This window comes from Pyxicephalus adspersus, chromosome 3, assembly GCF_032062135.1.
Source record: "Pyxicephalus adspersus chromosome 3, UCB_Pads_2.0, whole genome shotgun sequence".
NCBI lineage: Eukaryota > Metazoa > Chordata > Amphibia > Anura > Pyxicephalidae > Pyxicephalus > Pyxicephalus adspersus.
The window spans coordinates 34,116,082-34,122,693 of NC_092860.1; positions in this window are offsets into that span (position 1 = coordinate 34,116,082).

Sequence of the window (6,612 nt, forward strand, 5' to 3'; positions counted from 1 at the left end):
AGAGCGCTGTGCACAAGAAATGCCCTCATATTCTGACAGATTTGAAGCACTTTTGCAAAAAAGAGTGAGCAAATGTTGCCAAGTTAGGATGTGCTATGCTGATAAACTTTACTCAAGAAGACTGAAGTCTGCAATTGAAATATTGGTATGTGAAATGGATTGAACGTCTGGATTGACAGACCCTACATTTGGACAAACACTTAATCATCTTTAATCATCTACGAGCTACCACCACACACTTCACACTAACATTGTTTCTATGCACATCTTTTAGTATATGCCTTTCTTGTTTAAGTTCTGAAAATACTGTCCATGTTTATCTTTGGATTTTATAAAGTAAATGGAATGGTCATAGTACATTTATATGTATTATATATTCACTGAGTCTTAATGAGAAATTCTTGTAAATAAATGCACAGAAAAAAAGTTGGGTCTGTGCCTTCCTATCTCAGTGCATCGCCAACTTGCACTATACATTTATTCTGGCTCGTTGACTAAAGGAGTAGAGTGTCCAGAGAACTGCTATTGATATAACTTTCCTCTGCAGATGCCTAATCAAATGCCTGAAAAATATTGTATTTTCTATATTTATTTACAAATGCATGACCTCCCAATCTCCTCTTATTCCCCTGAGCTTGAAGGACCAGACTGGTGACTCCTCTATTCTGCAGACACTTGTATTGACAATGATAATCCTGAGAGGTATGGTTGCCTTTATATGCACAGGCTTTAGGAGAGTATAGAATGCTGTACATCCGGGGCTCAGCAGGTTAAACATACCATGTATTTTTATTATTTCGGTTTATTTTAGGATAAATACAAAAAACACAGAACTTTAAGGATTGTTTTTAAAAAGCAAACAAAAAAATCCCTTTTACTTAGACTGTCGATTTTAGTACTTACTTTACTTTTACTTAGAGTATCGAGTTGGGCACTTTGTCCTTTAAAGAAAATAGTGAATACTTACCTCTCCTGGTCTCTATACTAATGACCAGTACTGTGAACAAAATGTCTCCATCTGAAGTTTGTGTGAAAAAACAACTCTACCAGAAGCGTTGGTCTCATGGTCCCTCCCCTTTTTGGTGACAGGTAATATAATGAAGAATACTCATGCTGCACTTTCACAACTTCCATAAATTTCCGTAAATCTTCAAAGTACTTTACAGTTGCTGTTTTTAAGAGCCATTTCCTGTTTTGGTTCTGGCTCTATCTTTTTGCAGAAGCCCCAAATTTACACAGTGAGCTTTGGATAGCATTTTTGACCAGCAGTGCAACCTTCTGTTATTTTTTTTGTGCTTCTCAGCAGTTCCCCGTCTCTAATCACCATTGTATATATCTGAAAAGAATGTGACAAACACTTATCCTGTTGGAGAGAACATCAGCTGCTGCCAAGAAATCAGCGTGCCTGCAATTGCTGATATATTAGAGGAAGACACTCAGTGTAATGTGAAATGGCTCACACTTCCCTATAAGGCTTCAAACTTTTACAGCGCACTGTAACTTTTTTTCTCAAAAGATTCATTACAATTTGAAAGTGAGAACACATCATACAGATTGAACTATTCTGGGCAATTTATCTGACGCTCACCCTGATAATGCAAGATTAAAAGAAAACACAATCTGGGCAGTTCAATTTACCAACAAAGCCTTTCATACCAAAATAAAATATCAATAAGGCTTCCTTTGTATTTGAACTTACATGCTATTCTGCTTAAACTTGGCAAGGGTCTGTGGCTTTTGCTCCAGGTTGGCAGAAAGCTTAAATGCCAAATGGGATTGGATGCTATTGCTGTATGAGTCAGAGGTTCCAAATGTAATCTTTGCAAGATAAAGTGCCCATTCCCTTTTGTAATATAGGTGCTAGTACTTGTACAAACATGGGCAGTAAAAATGTAGTGCACATAACCAATTTCCAACACCTACTGGGATGCAATAGCTAAAAGTATGTTTTAATCTAAATGTCTTCATACACAAGAGTATTATACACATCATCCACTTTGCTGTGTTCTATACCAAGTCAAAATGAATGGTGCCTGCAGAGTCCAATATACTTTCTCTTTAGATGGCTCGTAGTTGGCTTGCCTAAGCAAACACTCTCTCCCATCTCAGGAGAATACCAGTAATAATGCAAGCTAAAAAAAAATTAAAAAAACAAGTACACCTGGATATGAAAGTCATAGAGAGTTTTAAAGCTCACCTACAGGGGTACAGAAATACTGTCCAAATGCAAAAGCTGATCATACTTGATTATTGGTGTGTTTTGTATATTGCTTCCAAATCTGTGCAGTATTCTAGTGTTAATATTTGCCTCTTTATGTGAGGTTACTGTGATTAAATACATTCACTGTTACTTTCTCTTCCAGTGCATGGTGACTGGTCTTGTATCCACCCCTTCGCCAGTGTTCTGCATTGGGATGCCCCACTGGGTCCTTCCTACAGCTCTACTCCCTGTGGAAGCTATGTGCAGCATATTGATGGTGTTACTACCACTTTTACAAGGTAATTATTTGAAGAGGCATTTGCTGGACACAAACTAAAGTTTAACAGCAAAGGAATGAATGTCAGTATCTGAAGTCATAATGGAAAAATCATTGACCTTTAAGTGGTCGCCAACCTTTTGGACATGGACACGGACTGGTAAAGTTACAGACTCAGGACTGTGCATGAAACTTCCCCCAGAGTGACGTCACAAGGCCAAAACCTGACCACTCTCCCATCGCAGGCTCAGACACAACCCGCCTACTGCCCTGAGCCTGCGATCCATACGGGAGACATTGTTCCTGTCCCTGGCCGGTTGGCATCCCGTCCCAGCAGGGTTGACCACCAACATTTTCTCAGTGACCGCTGATTTAACATATATACTGAAGAAGAACACATAATTGTTTGCCCTCAATATGCCAATCAGGAAAATAACCTCGGTTAATACACAGGTGACACCTAGTGGCATGTCCTGGATCTACAATTGTCTATGGTTTGACAGATTAGAACTGTCAAATTCAAGATATTTGTAACAACTTTACACAAGGACACAGTGCCTTCTACTAGCAGACAATATTAATACAAAATAGATCATTTATGTGCAAATGAACCAATATAACCAACTCAAAAGTACAAAACTCCTTAACATGAAAAAAAGGGGGAAAGAGATAGACTAAACTTCTGTTTCCCATTTTCTCTTTTTATTAAAGGTATTAAAAATACCACACCATGGATGTATTTATTCTCATGCATTTCTTTTGACTGTGTTTGTTACCGTTTTTAATGTTAGCAGTGACAGCTGAATGTTTTGCCCAAGGTTGTGCCAAGGTTATTCTTGAATCATAGTATTTTTTCCTGTTTTTAAGATAAAAGTTTTAAAAGTGAATTTTTGATTGGTGATTGGTCCAGGTTGACAGTGGCAGGACATTGCATCTGAGCTCTGATTTGTGGTTTAACAGATAAGGGATGAGATAAGACAAGGGAAGTTGCCTAACCATGCCTATACTATAAGGTACAGGCTCAACTAACTGGCCATATGGTGTATATTTATGGGAACTGACTGATTTTTTGGGTTGGTTTCTTAGTACCTTTTCCTTCTAAAGTTAGAAGTGCAACAAACATAGCTCACATATCCTGAGGAACATGGAATAAGTTGCAGTTGGCACTGGTTTTAGTGATACAGCCAGTCAGCTAATGCTGGAGCTTAGTGAGGATGAGTCATAAATGACAGCCTTCATAGCTTGGCACATCTATCAACCTGTGGTTTTTAGCATGCAAGTCCTTAATTTAGCATGGCTATAGCTTGATGTGAGAAAATAGAGCATCTGAAGCTTTAAAAAGGCTACAGTCACTGTCAAGAAACGTTTATAGAGAAGCTATAGAGAAGTGTTCAATCCATTATAAGTATAGTATAATAGTATTTAAAAGTGTTATTAGTTAATGGGCATGCTACAGATATGCCTAATAAAACTTTGATAGATACATTTGAATAGATTTGTTTCCTTTTCCTTTGATTCTGCTACATCTGTTGCAAAAATCACTTTGTATGGTCAGTTCAAATATTGCAGACTGATTGGGCAATTAGTTATGGATGATTTGACTCTAAGAAAATGTTTAATGCTTACCAGATATAAACCTTTGATAATTATGACACATGTTATCATATAATGAATAAAAATCATGCAGTATTACTGAGCCATTTGCACCATTGCAGAACTGGAAGGTGTAGCAAATCTTTAATTGTATTAACCTATTCAACTATATAGGCTTTCAGAATAAATTAGAGGATAATATTAAAAAGATTTTTAAGTTGCATTCATTACTTTACTGTAAAATGTAAAACATAGAGAATTAAAATGTTAAGAATCAACAATTAGCATACTGTAAAACATTTCACAAACTTTTCTAGTTTTATTATTTATACCAAGAACCAGTTTAGTCACTTTACCATCTGTGCTGTGCTATCTATAGCTACCTGAATTCCCCAGTGTTGCATTCGTAAAAGGGGTCAGAGTTACACTTGACATTTCCTATATTATTTAAAAGGTATAATGATGTCAAAGACTAGGGCCAGTACTTGGTCTTCAGACTTATATCTGTCTCCCAGTAAAGTTACCTAGAACAAGGTTGAACCCTGGGAACTTCTTCCCAAGTCATGGTTATATTCTTTATTTCTTTACATTGAGGCCAACCCCTGTCATTTACCTACAACATGCCAGTGACCGTACTGCCAACTCTTCTTTCATTCTGTAATGTAAAAATGATATGCATGGGGTTTAGCATCAGAAGGGGAACAAACCAGGGTCCTATACCATCCAAAGGGGTTTCACAGGGACACCAAAGTTTAAAAGTCTCTGAACTTTAGTTGGCCAATCAAAAATAAGTACTGTGTGTTCTGCCACCCTCCCATAGTAAGAGCTAAATTCTTGTTTGATATGGTGGGTGTGTGTTTTGGGGGTGAAAAATGCTTACTGTATTCTTTGATTCCTTGATCCATGCTGCACACCTGGTCCTGACTGGATTGCTTCGGTCTTTTGAACCCTTAGTATTGGGTTTTATTTAGAACTGAGAAACACACACAACATAGATCTTGTCTATCTTGAATAATATTCTAATTACTTGAACTATACTTCACCCCATAGTCCCAGATTTGGTCAAATTCATCTAACGTGTCATTAAGAGTACTAGTTAGCTTATCATTGACCATGAACCAATTTATTTTGGAAATATTGAGTCTAGGGCAGGGATTGGCAAACTCCAGTCTTTAGGCCGCCTTTAGGCCAGATACGGCCTAGCCGGTACTTCGTTCCGGCCTTATGCCCCATGGCTGATCCGGCCTAATGACGGATCTGCCAGGGGGCATTAGCAACTCCCGGAGCCGCCTCCTTGCTGTGGCTCCCCTATTTACCGCGACAGGCCTGATACTTCCGCCGCCGCAGTAAATAGGGAACGCTCCCTGAAGGTAAATCCCTCTCTGCAATGCATACGGAGGAGAGGGATTTCACTTCAGGGGGCGTTCCCTGGTGGGAGCCATTAGAGCGGGAATCAGAGTCCGGCCTAGTGTGCTCCCGCCCACTCCTGAAATTAGCTTAAAGTTTGCTGACCCCTGATCTAGGGGAATAACAGCCTTCTTCCATGCCTTACCCAGTGGTATGCGGGACAGTTAAACAATTTTGAAACCTCCAGCATACTTATGTGTCCATTTCTAAGCTGATAAGGACAGTAATATCTTAACACCTAGAGAGTTAGTATGTAATGAACGCCAGGTGCAATATTTATAGCAATATACAGCAAGGCCTGTTAAGAAAGCTACAAAAAAGTAAAACAATGGGCTCCATTTATAAAACAGGGAATCAGACATACCCTCAAACATTCCTTGGTGGAATATAAATAGAGCCCAATTAGTGATAATCTTCCTATGTCTCAATAATCTTAATACTATGTAGAATCAGCAGTGTTTAAAGAAACTTTAAAGTTGATTAAAATGCTGTAATTTACATTTTACTGGTCTTTAACATGACTGTACACTTTTAAAATATAATCAGTTACGCTTATTGATATTTTAGTCATCCATTAAAACTTAAGGGAAATTTAGTGGTTTGCTCCAGAGCACCTATGCAATGTTTTTCTTGCTGCTAATTGCACTGTAACACTCAGCAATACTTTCCCTTTTCCTTTCTTCATTTCTTTCATCTTTCAATTCTCATTGTCTTTCACTTTTCATATTTTTTCTTTTCTTTCCCTTTATTTTTTTTGTTTACTTTTACTTTTTCTTTTCTTTTACTGTTTCCTTTTTTCTTTTCTTCTGGTTGCTTCTATCTATTTAATACAGGGGTGTCAAACTCTGGCCCGCGGGTCAAATCTGGCTCCCAAGGTCCTTTTTTTTGGCCCCCAAAGAATTCAAAAAATGTACTACATCTGGCCCGCCCGCCCGCCCACGATACCACCTCACATCATCATTTTCAATACATGCAATACATAGACATTATTTCTGTACATCCATCATTATTATTATTATTATTATTATTAAACAGGATTTATATAGTGCCAACATATTACGCAGCGCTGTACATTAAATAGGGATTGCAAATGACAGACTAATACAGACAGTGATACAGGAGGAGAGGACCCTGC